Genomic DNA, 13746 nt, shown 5'->3' with positions numbered 1-13746 from the left:
TATGATAATAGCAAAACAAGAAAGTATAGGGAGCACTGAGCTGGTGTAAAAATATATATGAATTTATTGCAAAATGTAAATGGCCTATAGACATACAAAAAACAGACAAACATATACCCTCCCATAAAAACAAGATCTGGGACAAGCAAAATACTGAGGCAGCTGCATGGAACCGGAGTGCTCTCCTATAAATGTCCAAAAACATGCATGCAATTCAGATTTCTTCAGGCCCACAGGAAACTTGTATCCAGATACAACCAGGCAGGGTCTCGCTTCTAACCAATAGGTCATTCAAATTATTACATCTCTTAGCGGCCATATGGGGGTAATTCCCCACTATTTTAGCCATAATTGGATCTCTTCTAAGGAGATGCCAATGTCTCTGTAAAACATCTTTAATATCCATAAAGTGAGCACTATATAGGGTCACGATACGTGGTACACTACTAGTTGGACCTCTAATTCCAAGGAGCAATGGGGATATCCCTGGCAATTTCTCCACTTTTTCTAGGAGATCTCCTCTATTTCTAGCAAGGGCCCTTTTGTATGCAGTAATAATGATCCTATTTGGGTACCCCCTTGTCCGCAACCTAGCCCTCAATTCACCCGCCTCTCTTTCAAAATCAGTTATATTACTGCAGTTCCTGCGTAATCGCAGGAACTGACCAGTGGGCACAGCCCATTTTTGGGCGGGCAAATGAGAGCTCTGTGCGGACCCCGCGGTGGGTTTTCTGTATGTACAGGTCACCAAGGAAGTCCCCATTTTTTTAATTAACAAGTCAAGAAAGGAGATCTCCCTGACATCATATGTGTATGTCAGGAAAATATTTCTGTCATTTGAGTTAAGCTCCGTGACGATTGCTTTTAAATCAAGATCATTGCCTTTCCAGAGCAAAAGCACGTCATCCACATAACGTATCCAGAGGGCGACGTGCTCCGCATACCCACGCGTGCACCTCACAACCTCCTGCTCCCAATAACCCAGGTGAAGGCACACGTAGACCGGGGAGCACGCTGCCCCCATGGTGACGCCCCTCTTTTGCCTATATCCCCCAAATTCGAAAAAATTGTTCTCCAGAATCCAATCTATTTCATAGAATCCAAAACAAACTCGGCATGCGATTCATAGCCTGTGTAGTGATTGGTTAAATAATATTCAAGGGCCTCCAAGCCCTTTGAATTAGGAATGGAGGTGAAGAGGGATTCTACATCTAGTCCCACCAGTAGCCAGTCCTCTTCGACACACACACCCTCGATGCCAGCCAGCACATCCCTGGTATCCATAACAAAGGGGGTAAACCAGTGACAATATCTTTAATTTTTAAATCAACATAAATGGCCAACTTTTCCAAAGGGCCATTATTGCCTGAAACAACTGGGCGACCCGGAGGATTCAGTAAATTCTTGTGAGTTTTGGCAAAACATAAAAAGTCGGGATGGTATATTCCGTTAAGGTCAAAAATTTAAATTCTTTCTCCGTTAAACCCCCTCAAGAAAACCCCATTGTAATTTAAGATTAATTTTCTCCATTAATCCTTTAAAGGGGCTGACATTAATTCTATCATAAGTTGATCTATCACTAAGTAGCCTCCTCGCTTCTTGTTCATAATTACTGGCTGTCATCAACACAACGTTGCCGCCCTTATCACTCTTTTTTATAATGATCTTGGAATTAGTCTGAAGCGTTTTTAAAGCCTCCCTCTCTGCCCTAGATAAGTTATCCCGAACTTTTTTGTCCCAATCAATGCCCTTCAAATCTTCAGCCACAAGGTCCATGAACATGGGCACATGTCTATTTGAGCTCAAAGGGGGCATAAAATTTGATTTGGGGAAGACATTAACATGTAAGGTTCTGGGGCGGGTAGCAGCCTCAGCCTCCTCAAAGAGGTCATCCAGGTTATAATCATCAACATCAATAAGGGCAGTGGGATTACTGTTCACCAGGGATGTACTGGGGGCATCAGAGAAGTGCATGCGTCTCAGAAGGACCCTACGTAAAAACAGTTGTATATCTTTAAAGGTCTCGAATTCACAGACATTCTGCTTTGGACAGAATCTGAGTCCTCTCCGCAACAGGGAGATTTGCGTCTCAGTTAACACCTCTTGTGTCAAATTAATCACATCCAAGGACTCATCAGGGCGTCCCATATCCTCATCTAACGGGATGAACCCTTGCTCTGCCTCTGTCTCAATTGCATCCCTGTCCCTTCTTCTTCTTCCTCGTCTTCCTCTCCTCCTTTTCCCTTTCCTAAAAAATTGGGATCATTGTGTTTATCCTTATTTTTGTCCTTATTTTTATAACTATTGTTCCTTTTCCATCTATTATATTTTCCTTTTCTTCCCCTATTTTTGGGTTTTCCAGAACCAGCACTGTCCTCGTGACCCGAGGTATCAGTGCCTGATTCTTCAGTATTACTGCCCCAGCCAACGCACCTACCGGGTCCACGCCTGCTTCCATATTTTCGACCAGTCAAATTAAATATATCTCCGTTTTTATAATCCTCAACATCACGAGCAAATTTCTTATCTTTAATTTCTTTAATTCTTTCCTGTTCCTTTTCCACATCTTTTTTCAATCTCTCATTTAACTCTTGAAAAGAGTCCTTATCTTTATACTCATTCAATTTCTGTGTACTGATTTCTATCTCTTTCTCAACATCCTTAAATTGAATTTTATCTTCTTTAACAAAAATTTTCATAACTTTAATGCCGTACAATTTGCATTCTTTTTCCCACTCAGGAAGCATGCGTAGAGTCTGCAGGTGTTCAGCCGGGGCTACTCTTTCTCTAATACCCCTCGGAATTATGTTTTTATCAATGTATCTGTCCATACTTATAATTTCCAACTTTTTCTTAATGAACTTAATGACAATGCGTTTATGTTGATGGAACAAACGTACCAGAAGCAACTTATCTTCACTAGCAACCTCATCCTCCACCCCCTCAAAGGCATCCTCAGAATCCTGTGACGTATCAAACTTAGGCACATAAGCCATTGTGTGTAATAAATATGACCTCAATATTAGTCAAAATTGTATATTGATACACAACCAAATATTAATACACCAGGGATATCCGCCGTATCAAAATAGACCATACAAAAACAAAGGGGTACAGGATATCAACCCAAACAGGCTCGTCTCACCCATAAATATGATAATAGCAAAACAAGAAAGTATAGGGAGCACTGAGCTGGTGTAAAAATATAAATGAATTTATTGCAAAATTTAAATGGCCTATAGACATACAAAAACCAGACAAACATATACCCTCCCATAAACACAAGATCTGGGACAAGCAAAATACTGAGGCAGCTGCATGGAACCGGAGTGCACTCCTATAAAAGTCCAAAAACATGCATGCAATACAGATTTCTTCAGGCCCACAGGAAACTTGTATCCAGATACAACCAGGCAGGGTCTCCGGACAACAAAACAATCAACCCGTATGTACATCTATGAGAATACACGCCTAAGTTTACCCAATGGCTGCTCTATACAATAGAAGGTGATGTGAGTGCGAGCTTTGCTCTACTGGCGGGGGTTGAGGTTTGACACTATTCTGCGTGTCAGTAATGAGAAGCGTATGCATAACATATGCAGAGGCGTGTATTCTCATAGATGTACATGAGCCTGAAGAAATCTGTATTACATGCATGTTTTTGGACTTTTATAGGAGTGCACTCCAGTTCCATGCAGCTGTGTCAGTATTTTGCTTGTCCCAGATCTTGTTTTTATGGGAGGGTATATGTTTGTCTGTTTTTTGTATGTCTATAGGCCATTTAAATTTTGCAATAAATTCATATATATTTTTACACCAGCTCAGTGCTCCCTATACTTTCTTGTTATGTATACATTGCAAGCCACCAAGTAGATGTTGACTACAGCATTGAAGATACCTGATCTGGGACTCTGGCATGCCTTAGGAAATCCACAATCATTCCAGTTCCCAATAAGCCAGGTATGACTTATCTCAAAAACTACAGGCCCGTTGCCCTAAACCCCACCATCATGAATATTTTTGAAACACTGGTCTTCACCCATCTGAAGTGCTCCACGAATGCTCTTCTGGACCCTCTACAATTTGCATACAGTGCAAACAGGTCCATAGAGGACTCATCATCATCAATCTTGGGACACCTTTACAGACCTGACACCTAGGCCAGGATCCTCCTCCTAGACTTCAGTTCCTCCTTTGATACCATTTGCTGAACATCCTGCACTACAACCTGGTACATCTCGGCCTCAACCCACTTTATGTGCATGGATCAAGGACTTCCTCACCAATGGGAGGCAACTTGTCAAGATTGGGAGACTGGTGGCCTGCAAGGCTGTGTTCTGTCCCCGATCCTGTTCTCCTTGTGCACAAACAGCTGTATCTGTCTTCAAATTTGCAGATGACACCACCAGCCTCAACCTCATTGGCTGACCATAACAAGATTGAGTATATTTGCAAATGCTACAAGAAAAACAAGCTGGTACTAAATGCAGTAAAAACAGTTGCATTGGTCATGGACTTCATAAGGCACCCTCTCACACTCAACCCAGTCTCCATTGAGGGCAATGATAGTGTCAAGCGTCCAGTTCTTGGGCACTACCATCACCAATGATCTGAGGTGGGGGGAACACACCATAAAAAACCCAGAAGAAGGCTCAGCAAAAGTTTCTCTGTAGTAATAAATCTTTCCAATTTAAAAAATAAAACAATTGTGAAAGCCTGGTACACCTGTTATTGAAAATGAGTAACAGCAGCTCCTGCCCAGTGTTGCAAATTAATCATGCAGTAATATGAGAATTTCTAGACAGTCCATACTTCAGAGACAGCAATGACTGCATTATTTAAAGAAGTACAGATAGAACACACAGTCAGTTTTGAAAAATTCTAGCCAGCTGCAAATTACAGGGCCAGCGCTGCCATTAAGACACAGGAGGTAATTGCCCCAGGGACCCAAGCCCTGCTGCCCCCGCAGGTTTTTAGCAGTATTATAACTCACCTGCCCTGGTACACTGCTCTGTTCGTGCTCCCTGTCTTCATGCCCAGCACTGGCTGCCTCCTCTCCATGTATGTTATTACACAATAAAATGTGCTATATCACTAAGAAGAAGCAGCCTGCACTGAAGATGAAGATGGGGAGCATGGACGGAGCAGCCCCGGGACAGGTGAGTTACAATACTGCTAATTACGGTGCAGGGGCCCTTGCAAAGAGTTGAGGGGGATATCGGGGGGGGGGGGGGGGGGAGGGAGGGTGGCTGGTGGCTGAGTTTGCTGCAAAGGGAGAAGGGAGGTGCTCATATGTGTTTATAACTTCAAATTATACTTGTTTTTCAGTTTCATTTCTGTGTAGCTATTTCACTGAAGAGGATTCTGTAAAATAGTTTTTCCTTTTTAACTTTGCCACTTAGTTTTCCTATGAAAGTATAGCATTATCCTTGTAGCAGAAAAGCGGAGCCTTATCCGGATGTGATTTTATCATAAATAATGGTGACATGGTGACAAGAAATGTAATTGCTCCCCTTGATGATAGTTCTTGCTTCACCTGCTGAAGCCTTTACACTTTTCATCTGTTATCTCGCATAGCATTAAATAATTGGAGAAAGATGTCTATTCATGACTTCCACACATCGCTGCTTGATTTGCAAAAGCTGGAGAACAGTGAGGAGCATTGCAGAACATGCTTTTTGAAGATCTTAACTGGACTTTTTTTTTTTAATTATCTGCTATTAGGTGGCAAAAGTAGCACACATTGGGGTAATAGTGGGAGTTAAAAGATTGATTAATTAATAATTAACATGTACGCACATGTCCTGGGGACACTTCATAATTACAGGCTATCCTTGATGTTTGAAAAATAAATTTTTGCTGTAGATGCCTGCATGTAACTGCAATATTATTACTATCATGCAAATTGGTTGTAGCCGCGCAGTCCTGAACAAGCAGCCGGGAAGACTGAACCTGTCCCTAAATTCAGTAAAAGGATGTGTTGAATAAAAAAATCTCTCAGCGCTATAACATAAGACCTAATGCTTAGTCCAACAGTAATGTCTCCAACACATTAGTCCAAACACATAGCAAAGGTCAGTCTTACGACTAGCATGCAAATCTATGCATCCAGAGCATGCTAAAAAAATTACAATGTCACAACTTGTGTTCTTTAGGTTTGTGCGTATATATAGTAAAACACCACGCAGCAATGGCCAACGTGCACTTAAATAGTTCAGTTACAGAGACAATCCACATGGCAGTGGTATCAGGACAGCCAAGCGGTTCAGCCGCACTGTACATATACAGCCAGCGGTCTTACCACCTCCCAGTGTGTACAGCTTCTGAAAACTTTCTCCACTGTGTAGAAACGCAGAGCGATCCTCTCTTCAGCTCGGTCACTTGACCTGCAGCCCGCTGGAAGTCTCGTTGCACGGCTCTTGCATAGATCTTGGCTGCTGTCTGCTGCACCAATCAATCTCTTCACGGACCATGACAATGAAGAAGCTGCATACAGTGAAGAAGTTAGCAACCTAACTGCATGGTGTGACATTAACAACCTGTTATTAAATACAAAGAAGACCAAAGAAATTATTCTGGACTTTAGGACCACAAAAAAGACCACTCACCTACCGCTAATGATCAATGCAGAGGCTATGGAGAGAGTTTCCAGCTTCAAATTTTTGGGAGTCACCATCGCAGAGAACCTGTCCTGGGCTGACAATGCTTTAGCTCTAACTGGCAAAGCACAACAACGCCTCTACTTTCTGAGAAAACTAAGGATCTCTAACCTCCCACAGAAGCTGCTGGTTAATTTCTACAGATGCACTATAGAAAGCGTTCTGACCAATTGCATGACGGCCTGGTACAACAGCTGCACGAAGGCTACTAGAGAAGCCCTGCAGCGAGTTGTTAAAACAGCAGAAGCCATTATCGGCACTGAACTACCATCACTGGAACTTTTGTATAATACTCGCAGCGTGAGAAGGGCCAAAAACATTATCAAGGCCAACACTCACCCTGGAAATGCCTTGTTTGAGCTCCTTCCATCAGGTAAACGTTTTAGATCAATCCGCACACACACAAACAGACTGAAAGACAGCTTTTTCCCATCCGCCATAAACTTGATGAACTCTGAATCCTCTCTGAAATAATTAACACTGTGTACAAATTGTTTAAACATCTGTAATACCTGGCATACTTGTATAATTTCTTCTCTTCCTTGTTACTATCACTATATTCCCTATATGCACCGTGGGGTTGTCATGAAAAGAAATTTCGTTGTGTTACACAATGACAATTAAGTGAATTGAGTAGGCGGACCGGCCACTGCTATAGGGATGAGAATACAAGATAGTGCAGACTGCACCTAATATTGACCATGCTGCCTCTCACTTTACTTACAACATAAACACTTGATTTATTGCACTTCAAACAACCATGATCATTTTCCAATCCAGGATTTTGGCCTCAGCCTTCATCAGGTGAGCCACCGCTGTGGTTTACTGTATATGTCTGCACTAACCATACAAAGCATTTCTTAACACCTGGCTGGTGCACAGGGCCAGCTGATAGGGGGTTGACTCAACACCCTATGGGACCAATGTGGTAGCAGCTGCTGGAATAGTATGAAGTGAGCATACTATGAGACTAGCGTGGCAGCAGTTGCTGGAGGAGTATCAAGTGAGCATACTATCAGACCAGTGTGGCAGCAGCTGCCGAAGGAGTATGAAGGGAGCATACCATGGGACCAGTGAGGCAGCAGCTGTTGGAGCAGTATGAAGTTAACATGCAATGCTATGGCACCAGAGTGGCAATAGCTGCTGGAAGAGTGTAGAGTGAGCATACTATGGGACCAGTGTGGCAGCAGCTGCTGTAAGAGTATGAAGTGAGCATGATATGCTATGGGACCAGTGTGGCAGCAGCTGCTGAAAGAGTATGAAGTGAGCATACTATGCTATGGGACCAGTGTGGCAGCAGCTGCTGGAGGAGTATGATGTAAGCATACTATGGGACTAGTGTGGAAGTAGCTGCTAGAAGAGTATGAAGTGAGCATGATATGGGACCAGTGTGGCAGTAGCTGCTGGAGGAGTATGAAGTGAGCATACTATGGGACTATTGTGGCAGCAGCTGCTGGAAGACTATGAAGTGAGCATGCTATTGGACCAGTGTAGCAGTAGCTGCTAGAAGAGTATGAAGTGAGCATGCTATGGGACCAGTGTGGCAGCAGCTGCTGGAGGAGTATGAAGTGAGCATGCTATTGGACCAGAGTGGCAGTAGCTGCTAGAAGAATATGAAGGGTGCATGCTATGCTATGGGACCAGTGTGGCAGCAGCTGCTAGAGGAGTATGAAGAGAGCATGCTATGCTATGGGACCAGTGTGGCAGCAGCTACTGGGGGAGTATGAAGTGAGCATGCTATGGGACCAGTGTGGCAGCAGCTTCTAGAGGAGTATGAAGAGAGCATGCTATGGGACCAGTGTGGCAGCAGCTTCTGGAGGAGTATGAAGTTAACATGCTATGCTATGGGACCAGTGTGGCAGCAGCTGCTGGAGGAGTATGAAGTGATCATGCTATGGGACCAGTGTGGCAGCAGCTGCTGGAGGAGTATGAAGGGAGCATGCTATGGGACCAGTGTGGCAGCAGCTGCTGGAGGAGTATGAAGAGAGCATGCTATGGGACCAGTGTGGCAGCAGCTGCTGGAGGAGTATGAAGTGAGCATGCTATAGGACCAGTGTGGCAGCAGCTGCTGGAGGAATATGAAGAGAGCATGCTATGCTATGAGACCAGTGTGCCTGTAGCTGCTGGAGGAGTATGCAGACAGCATGCTTTGCTATGGGACCAGTGTGGCAGCAGCTGCTGGAGGAGTATGAAGAGAGCATGCTATGGGACTAGTGTGGCAGCAGCTGCTGGAAGACTATGAAGGGAGCATGCTATGGGACCAGTGTGGCAGCAGCTGCTGGAGGAGTATGAAGTGAGCATGCTATGCTATGGGACTAGTGTGGCAGCAGCTGCTGGAAGACTATGAAGGGAGCATGCTATGGGACCAGTGTGGCAGCAGCTGCTGGAGGAGTATGAAGAGAGCATGCTATGTGACCCGTGTGGCAGCAGCTACTGGAGGAGTATGAAGGGAGCGTGCTATGGGACTAGTGTGGCAGCCGCTGCTGGAGGAGTATGAAGGGAGCGTGCTATGGGACCAGAATGGCAAAATCTGCTGGAGGAGTATGAAAGGAGCATACAATGGGACCACTATGACAGCAGCTGCGGGAGGAGTATGAAAGGAGCATACAATGGGACCACTATGACAGCAGCTGCGGGAAGAGTATGAAGCGAGCATGCTTTGCTATGGGACCAGTGTGGCAGCAGCTGCTGGAGTATTATGAAGTGAGCATGTTATGGACCAGTGAGGCTGAATATTAGCAATCAAGAGTGGGGTCAAGTGTGAGGCCAGAAGATGATTGCAGCAGCTAGACCCAGAAGATGCAACAGCTGGACCCAGAGGACACAGAGAACAGACAGGTGGGCAGCAGTTGAAGAGAGGAAACTCAGCAACTGCAAGCAGGAAAGGTAACTATTGCAATTTGTTTCTAGCACACTGCACCCTACATTGGGAAGGAGGGGAAACAAATATTTTCTAAAGTACTCTTCACTTAGGGAGAAATAGAATGTTGTTTTGGTTTCTGAACTTCCACTGACTCAAATAAAGTTCTGCATCAAGCAAATTTAAAACGTAACTCATGTTTGTTGCTGTCTTTTTACTACTCCTTGCATCTGGTGTTTTGTATGTGAAAATGATGGTAGTATATACAAATAGGTCATAATTGTGAAAAAAGCTAGTAAAATATATTTGGATGACAGGCATAGGAATGTGTGAATGAGCTGTGTGCCGAGTGTAAACTACCACAAAAGGCTTTATGATTACTAATTTGGCTTCATTCTTCAATTGGCTGTTAGTAGAAAGAAAAGGTAAAACACGCTGTTAGAAATATGGCAATTTTCTGCAATCAAAACATAATTTGCAATCAGGGTTCCTAAATCAATCTGTAAACAGTTTGTCTGATTTTGATTGAGAATAAAGTCGGTAATGCAGATCTAGGACATTTATATATAGATGCATATAATGCTAAAATACTAAAATTCTTTATTAAAAATACTGTACATTCATTTACAAATGAAACTTCTACTAATTGTCATGCAGCTTGCATACACAAGTTTTGCAAACAGCACTTATCATATTGTGTTATAAGCTGCAAACAAATTGAAGTTCATTAACTTTATGATAACTGATTGTAGATAAAACGCTTGGGATTTTACCAAATCATTTAAAAATATTGGACTGAAAATAAGCTCAGCTGATCAGTAATGAGGAGTAACAAAGGTTCTGCTAATACTGTATTATAATAAACTGCTTTTAGGAAGCAGATAAACAGCAGCTGTGTTAACTAGTGATTGGTAGCCTCAGCTAAACGCAAACCTGAACTGAAAATGAAAAATCAAAATAAACATACACACGTCATACTTACCTCCCGTGTAGTCTACTCATCAATCTCTTTCTCCTCTCCTGCCTAGACTGTTTGTCTACTGTGATCAATGGAATTCTCCGTCCTCCATTTTGAAAATGGCCTCTACCTCATAACAGCTTCCTGTTCAACACACAGTTAAACTGTAATATCGCCACTTGAGCCATATGGAAACATGGACATTACCTCGCTCACCAGTTGTCTTTTTAGTTATAACTGACAGCAACTGATATATAGCTAACATCAGTTGATATACAGTGGCTTGCAAAAGTATTCGTCCCCCTTGAAGTTTTCCACATTTTGTCACATTACTGCCACAAACATGAATCAATTTTATTGGAATTCCACATGAAAGACCAATACAATGTGGTGTACATGTGAGAAGCGGAACAAAAATCATACATGATTCCAAACATTTTTTACAAATCAATAACTGCAAAGTGGGGTGTGCGTAATTATACAGCCCCCTTTGGTCTGAGTGCAGTCAATTGCCCATAGACATTGCCCGATGAATGCTAATGACTAAATAGAGTGCACCTGTGTGTAATCTAATGTCAGCTGCTCTGTAACGACCTCAGAGGTTGTTTAAGAGAATATTGGGAGCAACAACACCGTGAAGTCCAAAGAACACACCAGACAGGTCAGGGATAAAGTTATTAAGAAATTTAAAGCAGGCTTAGTGTAACGAGCGGTGTCAGCACACAGAGAGAATCTGATTATTGGTGATCTGCATTATCACCAAGAATACAGACATACACCTGATTATTGATGATCTGCAGAATCACCAATAATACAAGTATAACTAACCTCTGGACACCTATATAGTGTGAGTGTTTGGTGCAACAGTAATGACTTTGAGTGGGACCACCCGAGGAGCAGGTGGTCCTTGGCAGTATGGGAAATATCTCCCTCTGGAAAGTACAAAGACCTTTCAGCAGCCTGGAAAAACAAAGAGAAATCGAGAGCCCGATATGGTGTAGTATTGTTAAGTTGGTTGTGGTTAAAAGCAAAATATTTTAGATATACTCACAAACATGGGTTACCCTTAGGCAACCACTTCAAGTGCAGGTGAGGAGTATTAGAACCTGACCCCACTCAGGTTTTTAAGATGTCGCTCTCTGTATATAGGAAACGGGGTAGCACCCCTCCACCGAGGGTGGACTCAAGATTTCAGCTAGGCTTGGTGTACAGAGGCGCCAGAGTAGAATAAAAACGTTTAAAAACCGTCTAAAAGAGGGGGATGTTCAGGTAGACTTACCTCCCTCAAAAATATAAAACTCAATTGAGTCACAATATATCAATACAAAAATGTTTATTGAACTCCACTTAGTGCAACGCGTTTCGCAGGTGTGGTCCTGCTTCATCAGGCAAACAGGAGTATAACTCAATGGGTCTAGATGCAGAAGTGAGCGCCTCTGTCAGAGGCGCTCACTTCTGCATCTAGACCCATTGAGTTATACTCCTGTTTGCCTGATGAAGCAGGACCACACCTGCGAAACGCGTTGCACTAAGTGGAGTTCAATAAACATTTTTGTATTGATATATTGTGACTCAATTGAGTTTTATATTTTTGAGGGAGGTAAGTCCACCTGAACATCCCCCTCTTTTAGACGGTTTTTAAACATTTTTATTCTACTCTGGCGCCTCTGTACACCAAGCCTAACTTTCAGCAGCCTGAGACATCCAAAGGGGTGGAGCCCCAGGCTGAATAGCAGGAAGGCCCTGTGGCTGAGTGACACCTGGAAGGTTGGCGTCACAAACAGGTCTGGAGACTAATCTCTCAATGGAGAGGGATAGCTCTCAAGGTCGGGCAAGCCAGGTCGGCAACACACGGGCAGATAAAGTACAAAGACAGAAGGCTGATTCGGTAACCAGGAGCAGGCAGGGTGGGCAACAGGTAATCAGATATGCCTAGGTACCGAATCAGAAAGCAGAGGGATAGTCAGGAATGCAATAGGTCATAACAGATATCAAACAATGCCTAGTCTTGGGTGTGAGGTCCATGTTCTCAACACCATGGAACTAGTCTGGAGTAAAACACAAAGGTAACACAGTATCCCTGGTCTTGGGTGTGAGGTCCGTGGTCTCAACACCCTGGAACTAGTCTGAAGTATAATATGATGGTACACAGTATCCCTAGTCTTGGATGTGAGGTCCGTGGTCTCAACACCCTGGAACTAGTCTGAAGTATAACACAATGATAACACAGTATCCCTAGTCTTGGGTGTGAGGTCCGTGGTCTCAACACCCTGGAACTAGTCTGAAGTATAACACAATAATAATACAGAATCCCTAGTCTTGGGTGTGAGATCCGTGGTCTCAACACCCTGGAACAAGTCTGAAGTATAACATAATAATAATAATACAGAAGTAATCTGCCTCAGTGTGAATTCCCAGGTCCTCCTGGTTCTAACACACTGTGGGATCTGACTATGGTCTGAGTGCTTTCACGTAAGTGTTCGCAACGGCAGACAACTTGAGACTGACCAGCAATAACTATATATAGAGCGGCGCTCCCGGACGCCACCCACCGCTGATCAGCCAATGGCCACTTGCTCTGCGATCAGCTGACCAACCTGGTCAGCTGTTCCCTCCTCGTTTGCCATAAAGGTCGCCTCTCAGCGCGTGCGCGCGTATTCCTCAATCTGTGTGCACTAACAGACCCAGCCACATCAGACGCACGCTGCTGCGTGCAAACCGCCGAGCTGGACGCGGAATCAGCCGCCTTGCTGTCAGTCCGCGCGACGGCTTTTCCGCAATCTATTACAGTTAGGCTACAAAAAGATTTCCAAAGCCTTGAACATCCCACGGAGCACTGTTCAAATGATCATTCAGAAGTGGAAGGAGTATGGCACAACTGTAAACCTACCAAGACAAGGCCGTCCACCTAAACTCACAGGCCGAACAAGGAGAGTACTGATCAGAAATGCAGTCAAGAGGCCCATGGTGACTCTGGACGAACTGCAGAGATCTACAGCTCGGGTGGGGGAATCTGTTCATAGGACAACTATTAGTCGTACACTGCACAAAATTGGCCTTTATGGAAGAGTGGCAAGAAGAAAGCCATTGTTAACAGAAAAGCATAAGAAGTCTTGTTTGCAGTTTGCCACAAGCCATGTGGGGGATACAGCAAACATGTGGTAGAAGGTGCTCTGGTCAGATGAGACCAAAACGGAACTTTTTGGCCAAAATGCAAAACGCTATGTGTGGCGGAAAACTAACACTGCACATCACTCTGAACACACCAT

This window comes from Hyperolius riggenbachi, chromosome 4, assembly GCF_040937935.1.
Source record: "Hyperolius riggenbachi isolate aHypRig1 chromosome 4, aHypRig1.pri, whole genome shotgun sequence".
Taxonomy (NCBI): domain Eukaryota; kingdom Metazoa; phylum Chordata; class Amphibia; order Anura; family Hyperoliidae; genus Hyperolius; species Hyperolius riggenbachi.
Note: the sequence above shows the minus strand (reverse complement) of the source record.